Source organism: Mus caroli, unplaced genomic scaffold, assembly GCF_978045245.1.
Source record: "Mus caroli unplaced genomic scaffold, Mus_caroli_1 scaffold_8, whole genome shotgun sequence".
NCBI lineage: Eukaryota > Metazoa > Chordata > Mammalia > Rodentia > Muridae > Mus > Mus caroli.
Window position 1 is genome coordinate 46222729 of NW_028227263.1, and position 16701 is coordinate 46239429.

Below are 16701 nucleotides of genomic sequence, written 5' to 3' on the forward strand. Positions count from 1 at the left end.
GTTTCTGTCTCAAACTTTGAATCTGATCCAGGAGAGGCAACAGGTGTTGGGTTTGCCTCTCAGTAGATCCTGAATCTTGGCTGGCAGGGCCCTAGGGGAGGAGCATGCTTGTGCGCCTCCCCCCACAATTGGCTGCCAGAGAGATTTCAAGATTTCTCTGGTGTCTCCAGGGGCAGTTCTAGTGAAAGGCTCCTTTTATAATTTTATTTATTTGTTTGTTTGTTTGTTTCGGCACATCCAATGGTTGCATAAAGTTTTTGGAAATCTGCTCCTAGCTTCTCCAAACTGAGGTGTATTTTATCCAAACTTACCTTGGGTTTGGGTTTCCTAAGGATTCTTTTTAGGTTTTTTTCTTTTTCTTTTTCTTTTTCTTTTTCTTTTTCTTTTTCTTTTTCTTTTTCTTTTTCTTTTTCTTTTTCTTTTTCTTTTTCTTTTTCTTTTTCTTTTTCTTTTTTTTTTAACTAAGCCTGACATAGTCCTAACATCCATGAATGTCAAGGCAGGCTCAAAAGCCTCGCCCCTTACCTGAAGCTGGTCCAGATGAGCTTCACTTCTGCCACAGGAGAAGGGGTGAGGAGGCAGGCTGCTGTAGTGCCCAACACAGTACTTTGTACACTCAACAACTGTTTGTAATAAATATACACAAGAAGCCTCAGTTTGAGTTTACTTGTGTCTGCTCTTAGGATTCACATCATTTAGGCACGAGCAACGTGCAATGGCCCGCATGGCAGCTCACGACTACTCTCTGGCTGCTGAGAGGAATACAGCTAGCTGTAGGCCTCTAGTTGCAGTACCTTCTGGAATCTGCTGCAGTGTTACCTCAGCCCCACTCCACCCTCATTACAGTCCCCCTGGCCTTTCCCCTCCTGACTGGCTCCTCAGATGGGCAGTCTCTGATCCCTACCGTCAGAGCTAAGTCTTTAATGGAAGACTTAGGCTCCCACTACCCAGTTTTCCTTCCCCCATCTTTTAAAATGGGGGGGGGGGGCGTGCCAAGGCTGCATTACAGTTTGAAGTCTCCCAGGAACCTACTCAGGACACCTCATCCCAGGATCCTTCACAGACTTTTCCCTCAGTGAGATTTCTTGCATTTCACACTCCATCTGGGTGTCTGCTTCCTGGAGGACCCAGATAAGCACTCCAATATAGTAGGCCCAATTCACATAGAATTGGTGGGGGCTTTCCTCTTCTGGGGTGGAGGACTCACTCTAAGGGAAGTAAGGAAATACACAATTTGCGTCCAATAACAGAATCCTCCGGATCAAAGAGTGAGTTCAAATTTAGCATCGGGTTTAGCATGCAAGTTTGGTTTTTGGTTTCATCATGGTGGTGTAGTCGTCTCCTCAGTGACTTGTGGAGGGGAACTGCAGCTGAGGCATCATTGATACAAAGAAAAGCTGTTTTACTGAAAACTCTGTCAAAAAGACATAAAAACGGGCTTGATGGGCCAGAGAGACGGGCTTACGTGCACTGGCTGCTCTTCCAGAGGATCAGAATTCAGTTCCCAGCACCCACATGGCAACTCCTAACACCCCGGAACTCCAGATCCAGGAGACCCAACACTGACAAAAACGCAGGCAAAGCACCCGTGCACACGAAATAAAAATAAATAAATTATATAAATAGCAGGCTTGAAAGATGGCCCAGTAATTAAGAGCATGTGCCACATTGGTGCAGATGACTGGAGTTAGGTTCCAAGCACTTGCCAGGTGGCTCACCAGTAATTCCAGTTCCAGGGGAATGTGGTGCTTCAGAAAGTACCTGCATGCACACATGCGCACACACACATACACACACACATGAACACACACACACATATACACACACATGAACACACACATGCATGCACACATGCACACACACATATGCACACATATACACACATGCACACACACATACACACATATGCACACACACACATATACACACATGCATACATACACACACATGCACACACACATGAACACACACACATACACACACATGCATGCACACATATACACACATGCATACATACACACATGCACACACATATACACACATGCACACACACATACACACACATGCACACACATACATACACAAACATGCACACACACATACATACATACATACACACACATGAACACACACATACACACACATGCGTGCACACATGCACACACACATGCATGCACTTGTGTACAGAAACAAAAACACAGCAAGGTGTTTTGAATCACAGACCACTGGAGCTAAAAGGAGCTACAGAGATCATCCAATCTTCTGTTTGCAAAACTATGTTTCATAGAGGTTTTTATGAGCCTGGGGCAGAGGGTCGCAGGTAAAACCTAAATGTATGGTAGTTCAAAGAAGGGAGAGAGAGGGTTGTTGAATTTGATTCAGAGGGTAAAGGGGTGGGCAGATGAGTGAATGTAGGTCAAATGGCTGATAAGTGGATGAGCTAGGAGGAGAACCCTGAGTTTCTGGCTTGTGTAATTTTATTTTGGACTTTAGTTATTGCCTCTGTAGTGTGTTGGCTGTGAGCGACCCAAAGTGGAAAGAATTTGGGGGTCATGATGCCTGTTTGTTTCTGTATTCTTACTCCTGGGAGAATGGCATATTAGATCTGCCTTTGGATGCAACTGGGTGACTCTAAACAAATATGCTTTTCCCAGAATCTGGTTTTCATTCTTTTTATATCCTCAGGCTTACAAGTCAGCTGGGACGAGGATACCAAGAGAACTGCCTAATGGAAGAAATCTGTTTGCTTCTAACTTATAATATGAACAACCTCAGCAGACAGATCAAAGCCCGTGGAGACTTCTACTGCCCTAAAGCAGTCTACAAAACAGCACTGCTGAGAGACATTTAAGGCATATTTGGTCTGCTTCTTTAGAAAAGTTCATATCAAAAACTTCTGGGCAGTGTTCTGTATTACATCTGTCGCTGGGATTCATGTTGCAGAGGGGAAAAAAAAAACTCTGAAAATCCCTCAAAATGTTGATTTCAGCTACCCGATGCTTAGAAACTTGCTTGTTGATAGAAACTTGTGTTCAAAGAGTATGTATTTCCATCGTCCATAACACACTTGGGAAATGCCGGGAACAAAGCAGGTCTTGGTTGTGGTCCCGGCTCTGCAAAAATTTGTAGGCTTGCTTTTTCTTTGAACTTCAAGTCCCTCATCTGCAAAGTAAGAGAGTCAGAATCAATGATCTAGAGAGGGGAAATATAATACATACCTGCTGTGTAAGATATGGTTATGACATCAGGTCTCTATACTTACAAGAGTCCTATATTTCATTTATTTGTTTATTTATTTACTTATTTACTTCCATACATACTTACTTATTCACTCATGTATCTGTTTTATCTTTGTGGGCTGTTGTGCATCTATGTGCACTTGCCTGGATTATGTACGTAGCTGCCAAAGAGCAGCAGTGGTGTCTTCCTCTATCGGTCTCTACCTTATTCCTCTCCCCCTCACCTTTTAATCCCAGCACTCGGGAGGCAGAGGCAGGCAGATTTTTGAGTTCGAGGCCAGCCTGGTCTACAAGGTGAGTTCCAGGACAGCCAGGGCTATACAGAAAAACCCTGTCTCGAAAAACAAAACAAACAAAACAAAAGAAAACAAAACAGACAGAGTCTCTCACTGAGCCTGGAGCTGACTAGAGGCTAGTGGGCTGACTAGCCACTGAGGCCCTAGAACCTGCCCATCTTTGACTTCAGAGTTACCGGTGCGCACTGCCTCACACAGTTTTTATGTGGGGATGAAGATCTAAACTCACATCTTCATGTTTCCGCAGCAAGCACTTTACCCTTGAAGCCACACATCCAGCACTTAGCTAATTATTCTTTTTGAGATGGGGTCTCGCTCTATAACCCAACCTCTCCCCTCCTGCTGCCATTCAGAACGCTGGTGTTATAGATGCACACCAGTACACCCAGTTCCCTACAGTTGGCTTAGTACTTTGCTCTTACTATCTTCTTAGTGATTTTCAAAACGGGGCTCCATATTTTTATTTTATAATGGCCATGAAAATGACATAGTTTGTCTATGTGCCATTATATCTAATATTTACATCAGTTTAATAAAAATGTATGTATATATTTGCAGCCTTTGGATATGGAAGTTGAGAATCTGACTGGTTAAATAAATTGCTTAAGGTCACATAAGAAATGATTAGCAGAGCCTGGTATTCTAGTTCAGTCCCTCTGTCTCTAAAGCCTCTGTTCTTCCACTATGTCAGCTGCCAGCGAAAACATTCTACAATTCTAAGAACCTTTTGTTCTGTAGACAACTAGATCTGTTGATCTGTTGGAAAAAAATAGTTTTATTGATCCCATTTGCTGTCAGATTATATAGTGGTCAAGTGAATTAACAAATAATAGACTAAACATCAAAGACTGATGGCTCTAGAAGTGCCAGAGCACACATCATTTACTAACATGTGACCTTGGTCAGCCCAATTAACTACTGTGAGTCTTGGTGTTTCCTCAGAGGTATGTTGTGAGGATTAAACAAAACAATGTGCTGCCTAATACATTTTAATCCCTTAATAGGCCACTACTGGGCTTTATTGATGTAGCCAAACAAGATTTCCTGTTATGAGATTAGAACTTCATTACTGTAAATGATTTGATTTGTTGGTAACCAGTACAAGAGCATCACACTTCTTCACTTAAAAACCAGACAGACAGAACAGGTGGGCTAGCTACCTCTCCTTCCAGTTCCTCTAAATCCAATCCCCTGCTCCCACTCTCAGCTCAGTAGCAGACCACCTGCTGAGGCCTTTCCTCACTCTACCCCCACTCCCAGGGGTCTAAGCAGATCCTGAGAAAACACCCAGGCTTTCTTCCCTTCTGTGGACCCCATCAATGCCCCCTCCCCCACCCATCCTCCATTCCTAAGTATCAGCTCCTAATACCTAGGAACAAATTTTACCTGAAACCAGCAGTGGCCACACCTATCAGGATCCCAGAAAATCCTACCAGGCAACACACAGCCACCACACTCTCCTAAGAACCAGAAAGGGCAAAAGAATCCAAGGAACAAAACGCCCACCCAACGAAGCCAAGACCAGGTATCAGCACCTACAATTAAAATCTTCCCCACCACAAATGCCTGACAACGTTGTAAAATACAATAACAGCCTGGATGATATGTCCTCACTAGAGTCTAGCAACCCTGCCACAACAGGCCTTGAATATTTCAACATAGCTGAAGCACAAGAGAAGGACCTTAAAATAGCCTTTATGAACATAATAGATGGCCTTAAAGAGGAAATTAAAGTCCTTAAAGAAATTTATGAAAATCAAACAGTGGAAGAACATGGCAAAACAGTTTAAGGCCTGAAAGTGGAACTATTTATAAAGAAAACCCAAACTCAGGGAACTCTGGAAATAAACAATTTAGGAACCAGGACAGAAACCTCAGAGACAAGTTTTGCCAAAGGAATACAAGAGATGGAAGAAAGAGCTCAGTCACTAAGACACAATAGAAGAAATGAATACCTCAGTTAAAGAAAATATTAAATATTTTTTAAAAATCTGGCACAAAATATTCATAAAATCTGGGACACTATGAAAGACCAAATCTAAGAAGAATAAGAACAGAGGAAGGAGAAGAGACCCAGGTTAATGGCACAGAAAATAACAGACAGAAAAATTATAGAAGAAAACTTCCCTAAAGCCAGGCCCAGCAGACTCCTCCCTGTGTGTTGTGGAGGAATGGCTGTTACTGTTCTACTGTGGGCAGCCAGAGATTAGGGGTTCTTCTCCAATCGGCGAGCTTCTGCTTCAGGAGGAGCCATGGCGCTCAGGGGCACTCGGAACACAAAAATTAACACAGAAAATAAGGCCAGGGTCAGTATGGCCGGCACCAAGCGTGTGCCTGTGGCAATTGCTGCTGCCTCCAAGCCCAGACTGAGATGAAGAACTGCTCTTAGAGACATTGGTACTAAAGTCAGCAAACAGGTGCAGGCAAGAGTGCCTCTGAAAAAGGAAGTGAAAACATTAGGTACTGTTAAAGTCCTACCAAAACCTGTGGAGAAGGTGCCAGTGTGTGAGCCAGAGGTGAAACTGGCTGAGCCTGGACCTGAACCTGAACGTGTTAGAGAAGAGAAGCTTTCTCCTGAACCTATTTTGGTTGATAATCCCTCTCCAAGCCCAGTGGAAACATCTGGATGTACACCTGCAGAAGAATATCTGTGTCAGGCTTTCTCTGATGTCATTCTTGCAGTGTGTGATGTAGATACAGATGATGGAGCTGATCCAAACCTCTGTAGTGAATATGTGAACGATATCTATGCGTATCTCAGACAACTGGAGGAAGAGCAGTCAGTTAGGCCAAAATACCTACAGGGCCATGAAGTCACTGGAAACATGAGAGCCATCTTAATTGGCTGGCTAATACAGGTTCAGATGAAATGTAGGCTGCTGCAGGAGACCATGTACATGACTGTGGCCATGACTGATCAGTTCGTACAGAACAGTTGTGTGCCCAAGAAGATGCTTCAGCTGGTTGGCGTAACTGCCATGTTTATTGCAAGCAAGTATGAGGAGATGTACCCTCCAGAAATAGGTGACTTCACATTTGGGACTAACAACACTTAGCTAAGCACCAGATCAGACAGATGGAGAGAATTCTGAGATGAAGATTCTGAGAGTTCTGAACTTCAGTCTGGGTCGCCCTCTGCCTCTGCACTTCCTCCATAGAGCATCTAAAATTGGAGAGGTTGACACTGAGCAGGACACTTTGGCCAAATACCTCATGGCGCTCTCTCTGCTGGACTACGACATGGCGTATTTTGCTCCTTCTCAAATTGCAGCTGGGGCCTTTTGCTTAGCACTGGAAAAAGTCTTGACAATGGTGAATGGACACCAACTCTGCAGCACTACCTATCCTACACTGAAAAATCCCTGCTTCCTGTTATGCAGCACCTGGCTAAGAATATAGTCATGGTGAACCGTGGCCTTACAAAGCACATGACTGTCAAGAACAAGTATGCAGCATCTAAGCATGATGCTGTGCCATCTAAGATCAGCACGCTGGCACAGCTGAACTGTACACTAGTTCTGAATTTGTCTAAGGCATAACTCCAATGGACTACTACATCTGCAGGTGCAGTTGGCACTATGTGCCTCCTGTACATAGGATACCTACAGTGTTTACTAACTTTTTACTTTACATAGCTTAACTCATTTGAATGTGGTTGCTTTTGACTTTAGGATAGCAGAAGTTGTTGAAGAATTTAGGAGTATATTAAGAACTGCTTCTAGTTTTAACAGTGGATCCAACTAATGTATATATTTGTAGTCTATATGTTCATATACTTCCTTCACTGTGTGTCCTCATATCATTATGCAAAGTCTTCTGCCTAGCTCTAGTTTAAACTCTAAATCTACCAGCTAGTCCTTTGTTCAATTTCCTATAGGTGGTTGTCACTTTTAACCACTGTCTCTTGAGCTGTCAACTTTCAGATCTGAAACTGAGTATTTTTGTTATGTAATTATTTATTTGTTCTTAACTGGAAAATAGGATATTCAAAATTAAAGGTGTCTTTTAAGAGAAAGACACCGAGTCTCAATACCAACAGATAAGGGTGTATTCTTGTATATCCTGTATAGATATAATCATGCATGTATTATCAAGGAGATATTTTATATGGGTTCATTTTATCAACAATATTCCTATCAGCATTCCTTTCAACGCCTATGTTGCATTTTCTAGTGTGAACAAACTGTATGTAACATATTCAGTCATTCCCTCAGTGATGTTCAAGTGCATTCCCTCAGTGCCCTCCACATAGTGTTCTTAAATGATGTTTAATGCCTTGCTGGGCTTCGTGCATAGTAGCTCTCCCAGGGGTGTGCTTGCAATTCTGACAGCCAGATGGCAAACCGAAGTGCCACTTCTCTCTCCTGTCTTGTAACACCAACTGAAAAAAAAAATCCTGTGTCATTTGCTGTTTTAATTTATACATCTGACATCAAGTTGAATAAAATTTTATTGGTAGAAAGCTTAAAAAAGAAAAGAAAAGAAAAGAAAAATTTCCCTAACTTAAAGGAGAAGATGACTATCAAAATGCAAGGAGCATACAGAACACCAAGTAAATTGGACCAGAAAAGGTTGTAGAGCCAGGCGTGGTGGCGCACGCCTTTAATCCCAGCACTTGGGAGGCAGAGGCAGGCGGATTTCTGAGTTCGAGGCCAACCTGGTCTACAAAGTGAGTTCCAGGAAAACTTAGGGCTGAAATCAATAAAACAGAAACAAACAAATACAAAGAATCAATAAAACAGAGTTGGTTCTTTGAGAAAACCAATAAGATTAGCAAGCCCTTACTCGAATTAACTAAAAGGCAGAGAGAGACTGTACAAATTAACATAATCAGAGATGAAAATGGGACATAGTAACAGACACTGAAGAAATCCAGAGAATCTTGAGGCCTTTGGTAGAAAAAAAAAACTGTATTCAAGCAAATTGGGAATTTAAAAGAAATGGATAATTTTCTCAATATACATCCCTTACCAAAGTTAAATCAAGATCAGATAAGAAACTTAAACTGACCTATAGCTCCCAATGAAATAGAAATAGTCATTAAAAGTCTCACAATAACAACAACAAAAGCCCAGGGCTAGATGGTTTTAGCACAGAATTCTACCAGACTTTCAGAGAAGAGTTACTACCAATATTCCTCAAATTATCCCACAAAATAGAAACAGAAGGAGCATTAATCAATTCTCTATTTATTTAATATAGTACTTTAAGTCTTAGCTAGAGCAGTAAGACAACTGAAGGGGATCCAGGGGATGCAAATTGGAAAGAAGGCAACGCATCTTTATTTGCAGGTGATGTGGTAGCATATATACAGGACTCTAAAAATTCCACTGGGAAACTTTTACAACTGATAAACACTTTTCAGAAAATAGCTGGATAGATAATTAACTCACAAAAATCAGTAGCCCTCCTATGCACAAATGACAAATGGACTGAGAAAGAAATCAGGGAAACAAGCCTCAAATATATAATATATATTTGAGGCTTGTTTATATATATCTTGTGGCAACTCCAACCAAATAAGCAAAATATTTGTAGGATAAAAACTTTCTAAAACATTGAAAAATATATCAGAAGGTGGAAAGATCTCCCATGCTCATGGATCAGTAGGATTAATATAGTAAAATAGCCATCCTACCAAAAAAGAATCTTCAAAGTCAACGCAATCCCCATCAAAATTTCAATACAATTCTTCAGAGATCTTAAAAGGACAATTTTCAGCTTCACATGGAAAAACAAAAACCCAGCATAGCTAAAGCAAGCCTGAAGACTAAAAGAACTGCTATAGTGAGAATTTTGGTTTCTTTAAAAACACAAAAATGTTATGTGATTACATTTTTGTTTTAATCCAAGATGTGGGATATGGGGATGCTTCAGATTGTTCATAGCAGCTATGATTTGTCTCATGCTCTGTCAGGGATGTGATTTTGCCAACTAAAGATAGCTTATGTTTGGAATTCTGGCACTTTTCAGAGGGTATAAAAATGTCAGAGTCCCTAGAGGCTGAGGTGGCTGCAAATTCCCCTGCTGCTGTGGTTTGTCAAGTGGTCGTGAGCAAAGAAATGGAGAAGAAATTGTATATCCTGACTTGGAAGATTGGATTTGCCCCAAGGAAATCAATGCCCCCAATCAGCAGGAAGTAATCTAACAAGATTGACACTTCCTTTCCCCTCTCACCTTCTTTCTCTCCTACCTAGTGTTGAGGGGTTGGAGGGGTGAAAAGGGGTGGTAAGAAAAAGAACCCAATAAAGTAGCCAAAAGTCAGAATCCACACTCTTAATTTCAAAGCTGGACTAGAGATCTATAGTAATAACAATTACATATGGTATTGGCACAAAAGCAGACATGTTGTTAAATAGAATCTAATTGAAGACCTACACATAAATCCACACACCTATGCACACCAGATTCTTGATAAAGAAGCCAGAAATATACACTGGAAAAAAGACAGAATCTTCAACAAATGGCGATGGACAAACTGCACAGCTGCATATAAAAAAATCCAAATAGATCCATACTTATCACCCTGCACAGAACTCAACTCCAAATGGACCAAAGACCTCAGCATAAAACTGAATACACTGAACCTTATAGAAGAGAAAGTGGGCAATAACCTTGAACTCCTTAGCAAAAGAGAAAACTTTTTGAACATAACCCCATTAACACAGGCACTAAAATCAACAACTAATAAATGGGGTCTCATAATAATGAGAGGCTTCTGGAAAGTAAAGGACACCGTCATTCATACAAAGTGGCAGCCTACAGAATGGGGAAAAGCTTCTCCAACTATACATCCAATAGAGGGCTAATATCCAAAATATCAAGAACTCAAGAAACTAGATATCACAAAAACAAACAACCCAGGTGAGCTCATGCTTATATTCTATGTTCTAGCGTCTTTGGTACACGAAGCTATTCTGCCCAGTACCAAAAGAGAAATGCAAACACCAGCCCAGCCACAGACTTTTTGATCTACCGTGGTGTCTTACCTGTAAGATATGCTAGGGCAATGGTGGTACAAAGCTTGTGGGAGTAGCCAATCAATAGCTGATTTGACTTAAGACCCACACCACAAAATAGAAGCCATACCTGACACTGCTTGGGTAACCAGGAACCCGAGACTAGCCCAGCGAGTTAGTGGTAAACCAAAAACTACCAGTGAGTTAGTGGTAAACCAAAAACTACCAGCGAGTTAGTGGTAAACCAAAAACTACTGTTCTAAAACAAAAACAAAAACCCAAACCAAACCAAAGCATGGCAATAAAATGACCCCTTAATGATATTCCTCTATACTTATAGATCAGCGCCTTATTTAGCCATCACCAGAGAGACTTCCTTCTGCAGCAGATGAGAACAAATACAGAGATCCACGGCCAGACATGATGCAGAGAGCGAGAGACCTTGGAACACTGGAAACCATGGAAAACCTGGAGGACTGTCTTTGGTCCACTGAAGTTACATTGAAGATACTCATTGTCCAAGCAGGTATGGACCTGACAGAATAAGAACCAACCCTGAGGCTTGGTGTCTATTCTTTGGGGATGACTTTGTAGTCATCACTGCCAGAGAGACTGGGAGGGGACTGGGAAAAGGCCAAACACAGTTCCCCATTACCCATTCATCTTCCAAGTTTTGTAGAACCCATCTCTCTTCCGTGTAATTCTTGGAGGGTTCCTCCCCTAGACAAACAAACTCTTCTCCTTTAGAAGTTTATACAATGGAAAAAGACACTTCCAAGTATGTTCCCCCTGAGGTAAGGAAAACCCTCCAACCTTCAAAAGACTAAATGTTTTTCCAAGTAGAAAATATTTCTTTTTATTAACTCCAGAACAAGAGAATTGATTGATTGACTGAGTTATGTGTCTTTCTCAAACTCTTCATCTTCTTTGCCGGTTCCCATGACTACTTTCCCTGAGACACTATATTTCACAACCAATGCTGTTATGTCAGATCCTCATGCAACCAGGAAAACAGAGGGGAGGGTGCCATGGATTTCATTACTCATTCTCTTCAGCTTTTAGGTGAGAATCATAGCAACTGTTTGGAATTCCGCATGTTCCAATCATTAGTATCCCCGTGGCAACGACTGTGACAGGTAGAAAAACAAAACAGACTTGGGGGATCGTGTGTAGAGATCAGTTGAGACTATGTTATGGCACAGAGGGTGTGGTATTAAGGTGTTGAAACAGGCTAGGACACTTGTGTTCCTAGAATATGTAAATAGAAAAACAAGGACATAAATAATGAGCCAACCTTTCCCCTCTTCTTAGAGTGTTGAGTGTCTGCCATATCTAAGGCAATAGTCTACGCTGTGAAGGAAGCGCTGCTCTATAGGGCTGCGCCATCTAGCGGCTAGTTCTTTCTAGTCAGTGCTGCATTGCTAGTCTCTTTTTTGTTTTATTTTTGTTTGTTGGAACCAGTAACTGCCTCCTTCGCTATTATCACCCCATTCCTCTGATCTAATGGACAACAACTTTGGAATCTGCTCAGTGTTAATGCGGTTCTTGAGCAGACATTGACTCCTTGGAAATGGAGAATTGTATACAGAAGATTTGGGGGCACACTCTGGGAAGATGGGGGTAAAGAAGTAAGGATGCAGGAGTGAGCAGATGACAAAAGCTAACTCGCTATGGTTGTGATGGAAACCATGGCTGACCCTGGAGTTCTGGAACTGACATGGCTGCTCAGAGCTATCCCAAGCTAAGGCGATGAGGTTAGACCATCTTATTAGTTCATCACTGGTTGTCAGGGTCTCCCAGGAAGAGGCATCCCTTGGCTCACGGCAGTGTGTACCAAAGGATGCAGTTGTTCATCACATACCCGCTTCTTTCCTCTTGACTAACCTCTGATTCCTTTACCCCCAGGAGCTTACTCTCTGTCACGAGTTAGCCACTGCTACAAACGTCTTCTCTGATTTCATCAGGCAGATCATGTTCAGGATCCTCAGTAGCACTTGAAAGAAGAATCTTTTTCCATAAAGGGCTGGCTCTGAAAGCCTTGCTTTGTCTGTGCCTCCTGGGCTTACACTGATATGTTAATATTACGATCCCAATGAGAACAGAGACCAGACTCATTGGTGCCATTGTGAGGGTCAGGGGGAGATCAAACATCTCAAAGTCCCATTCACAAGACAGATTTATTTATGTTCCTAAGGGTTCCATAATTGCCATCTGAGAAGCTCCAATTCAAGTGGCAACATTTCTTCCTTCTGGCAACGTTATAAGTGTTTTGATTTTGACCAGTTGTGTCTGAGAAAGAAGGATAGACTCAAGACTACTAGCTGTCCACCAACCTATGCTCGCTTATTCAAAAGTAGTCGACAGTGGCTGGGACAAGAGTAGCCAGACAGACCTCCTGTATCAGCTTCCCTTGCAGCCTGTTGGAGGATAAGCCCTTGTAAAAGGGTCTAAGCAAAAGAAATGTATGCAGCTTTTTGCCCTGTGTGCTTTAGAGTAAACCTCTGGCCCTGGGCTCCTATTCTCTATTTCTCCTCACTGAGCACAAAATCGACAACAGAAAGACTCTGAGGAATACATGTTAAAGCTGGCTGGAGTCACTGGATGTCACTGAACAACAGACTGCAGCAGCACCATCAGCTCTGGTTACCACCGGTGGACCATGCTCGATTGCACCTCCTAATCAAGTCTTTCTATTTTTTTTTTTTTTTTGGTTTTTTTTTTTTTTTCGAGACAGGGTTTCTCTGTATAGCTCTGGCTGTCCTGGAACTCACTTTGTAGACCAGGCTGGCCTCGAACTCAGAAATCCGCCTGCCTCTGCCTCCCGAGTGCTGGGATTAAAGGCGTGCGCCACCACGCCCGGCTTAATCAAGTCTTTCTAATTCTTTAACCTCAACTCCCAGAACCATCCACAAATACTTCCTTTTCCCCCTTCTTTGGTATATGCATGTACATATTTGTGTATGTGCAGGTGGAGGCCAGAGGGTAATTCTGGCTGCTGTTTCTTACCTTTCTTGTTTTATGAGATACAATCTCTTATTGGCCTGGTGCTTTCCAAGGAGGCTAGACTAGATGGCCATTGAATCCTGGGGATCTACTTGTCTCCCCTCCCTGGTGCTGAGATTGCAAATACCTGCAGCCAAGCCCAGCCTCTTTCAAAAGCAAGAGCTTCCCTGAGAGCATCCTTTCTCTCACAGGCATCCTTTCTCCTCTTTTTTGTATTTTGTTTATTTTTCAAGACAGGGTTTCTCTATGTAGCCCTGGCTCTCCTAGAACTCACTCTGTGGATCAGGCTGGCCTCGAACTCACAGAGCTACACCTTCCTCTGCCTCCTGAGTGCAGAATAAAGGAGTAAAGGCATGTGCCACTACCGCCCAGCTCCTTTTCAACCCTTTTGACCTTCACATTAGTATCTGTCTCTCCTACTTTCTATGCTTCTAGTTAGTGCTATTATACTTTTGTTTTTTATTTCATGTGTCCTTCCCCTTACCCCTGTTCCTGTAACCTAAGCTGACTTTGAACTTACTAAGTAGCTGTGGATGGTCTTGATCCTCCTACCTTACCTCCCAAGTGCTAGGATGGCAAGCATGAACCATCCCACCCAATCTCCATCTTGTCTCTGAAACTTGAAGGCTCCTTTAAGATGGAACACTGCTCCTGTTTCCCAGCTAGCACAGCTGTGATGGATGCAGGTGAAAACTCTTCATCTTTGGGGAGTGGTTATGTCATCAGCTTAGCGTTGCCCCTTCCCCAGAGACTGGTCCTCAAGCAAATGTGAGCATGCTTGGGTGTTGGAGGGAGTATCTCTCTAATCGCCAGCAGGCCTAACATGGTAAAAAAGGAAAGCCACAAAAGGTAGAACTAACTCGGCAGTAAACATCAGACCCTTCCCTAGGAACTACCCTGTTGCTAATTCAACCAAGAGCACATCCCGGTGAGCTTGTTTTACACTGTGCTCTCCTGCAGTAGCTCATGACTGCCGGCCCTCTCCACAGAACGGTCCTCCTCTGACCAGAACCCCCTCACCTCCTCCTCTAGTCTTCCCATCTGAGCCGAGTGACTTATGATGATGAACTGACGGGTTCCCTTACCTCAAAAGAGTGTACATTTGCAGATATTTTGTGTCCCAGCCACGTATGACAGTTCCCTGTGCATCAGACTGAGGCTAGGCACAGCCTGAGATGTGCTTTGTTAGGCTCTTTCCCTCCCCTGTGTACTTCATTCTGTCCCTTGCATGGTTTTCCTGCCAAGCATCCCTCACCAGGAAACATCTGTCTTGGGGTCTCCTCCTAACATCACTGGCCTCAACCCTTTGCTCTCAAAATGACTTTCTCAATTAGTCCTGGGCAATCTCAGATCTGGCCTGTGCATGCAACAGGCATGATTAAGTGATTTGCTCTGAAGACACTTGGTCAAGCATAAGTGAGCTTTTTTGAAATAATTATAGGGAATACCTGCTATGTTATACTATTGTGAGACATTAACACCTGAATTAAAGACATGTAAATCCATAGGCTGGTGTCTGCTATAAAGCAGATGCCCTCATGGATTGCTAACTTACTTATGCATGACATCATGTTTTGGCAACGCTTACAGTAAAGTATGTACGCAATAAATATATCTGGTCCATAAATGAGTCTCAAATTTTGCTTTGAGAGTCAAGACGATGTTCTGAGATTTGGCCAGCAGAGGGCAGAACGAATGCAGACAGCGATCTGGTGGGCTGGGTGATGTCTCACTATCTTGAGACAGCTACCTCTGGGGTCAGTTTGACAGAGAGCTGAGAGGAATGCCTTCATCAGCGCATATTAGAATGTTACATCTACCCCTTAGAGTTCTAGAATTTTGTTTAATCAGACCCTCAGTAATGAGACATACAGCATTCCTTGTTTATGAATTCAGACATAGTTCCTGGTCCTGAGGTCCCTCGAGTCGCTTCATCTCTGCAGGGCCTGTTTGAGCCGTGAGCTAGGCTGTATTCATAGTCCCCCTGCGCTCGTGTTAATATACATCGGGTTTCTGTAACTGCAAGTAAAGGAACTGTAATTATTCTGCTGAGGGTAAGTGTGTGCTGAGCCTCCTCCATAAACGTGGACACTGGAGTCATAGAGCAACCACACGGCCAGTTTTCTTCCTTCTCTCCAGGTTCCAAGAACAGTGTGTCTGAATGCCTCTGCTCCAAGCTCCCCTTGTCTTACTTTCTCCATTCAGTCTGCTGGTTTCTTCTACATTTCAAAGCTCAGTTCTGTCCTACCATTCTCTGACCGCTGCTGATCAAGTTAATCTTATTTCTCAAAGACACAGCTTTTTTCACCTGACCACTTCTTACCTTATTTGATAGCAGTGCACATTTTACTTAGATTTTTAGGGTGGATAGCCTCTAAAATCCCATTGGCTGTAGACTTCGGAGTCTGTTGTCTTGCCTTGTCCGATGTCCTTAAGGAAGTCACCTCTTCCCTCTCAAGAAGAGATGAAGAAGAGCTCAGAACATGGGCCCAGAATACGTTTTCAGAGATCCAACATGACTGCTCATGGCAAGATGTGCTCTTTTGAGCTTTCAAGGAACACGGAATCATTTATTTTATTGTTTTGTAAAGATTTATTTATTTCTGGTTTGTGTTTGTGGATATTTGCCTGCATGTATGTCTGTGTGTCATATGCATGCCTGGTGCCCTCAGAGGCCAGAAGAGGACACTGGATGGTTGTGAGCCATTACACGAGAGCTGGGAACCAACCCTGGGTCCTCTGCAGGAGCAGCCTGTGCACTAACAGAGAAGCAGTTGGCTTTCCTGTCTCAAGGGAGAAGCATCTTTCCTGTGCCTTAGAATGCAGCTATGGTATGCTGGGTCGTGTAAGTCAAGTATGACATGCCCCACTGACGTGGAAGGGAAGACCACCTGTAATCCTATGCCACTGAGATAACTGCTGTCAAAAATCCTTTGAAAGATTGCTAAATGCAAATATGTATGTTTTGGTGAGGCCTTCTGGGAGGCACACAGAGACCCCTTCGATGGAAATCAGACACAGCAGTGAGTGGTTCCAAGTCCAGGACCTGGGACAAATAGCTGGTAGGGAATCCACTCACCACCGTGCTATGTGAATCAGGCAGAAACACGGATGCAAACCTGCTTTTGGCCTACAAATAGCAATTGTACATGTTTAGCCTAATGAATGTGTATGAATATAAGACCAGACTTGGTAAGGCATTTA

The 16701-nt window shown here is 42.8% G+C and overlaps 1 pseudogene; it reads left to right on the forward strand.

Annotated features, from left to right (window-relative positions):
- Window positions 1-5787: 5787 nt before the first annotated feature.
- Window positions 5788-7074, forward strand: LOC110299426 (G2/mitotic-specific cyclin-B1 pseudogene; annotated as a pseudogene).
- The last annotated feature ends 9627 nt before the right edge of the window (window positions 7075-16701 follow it).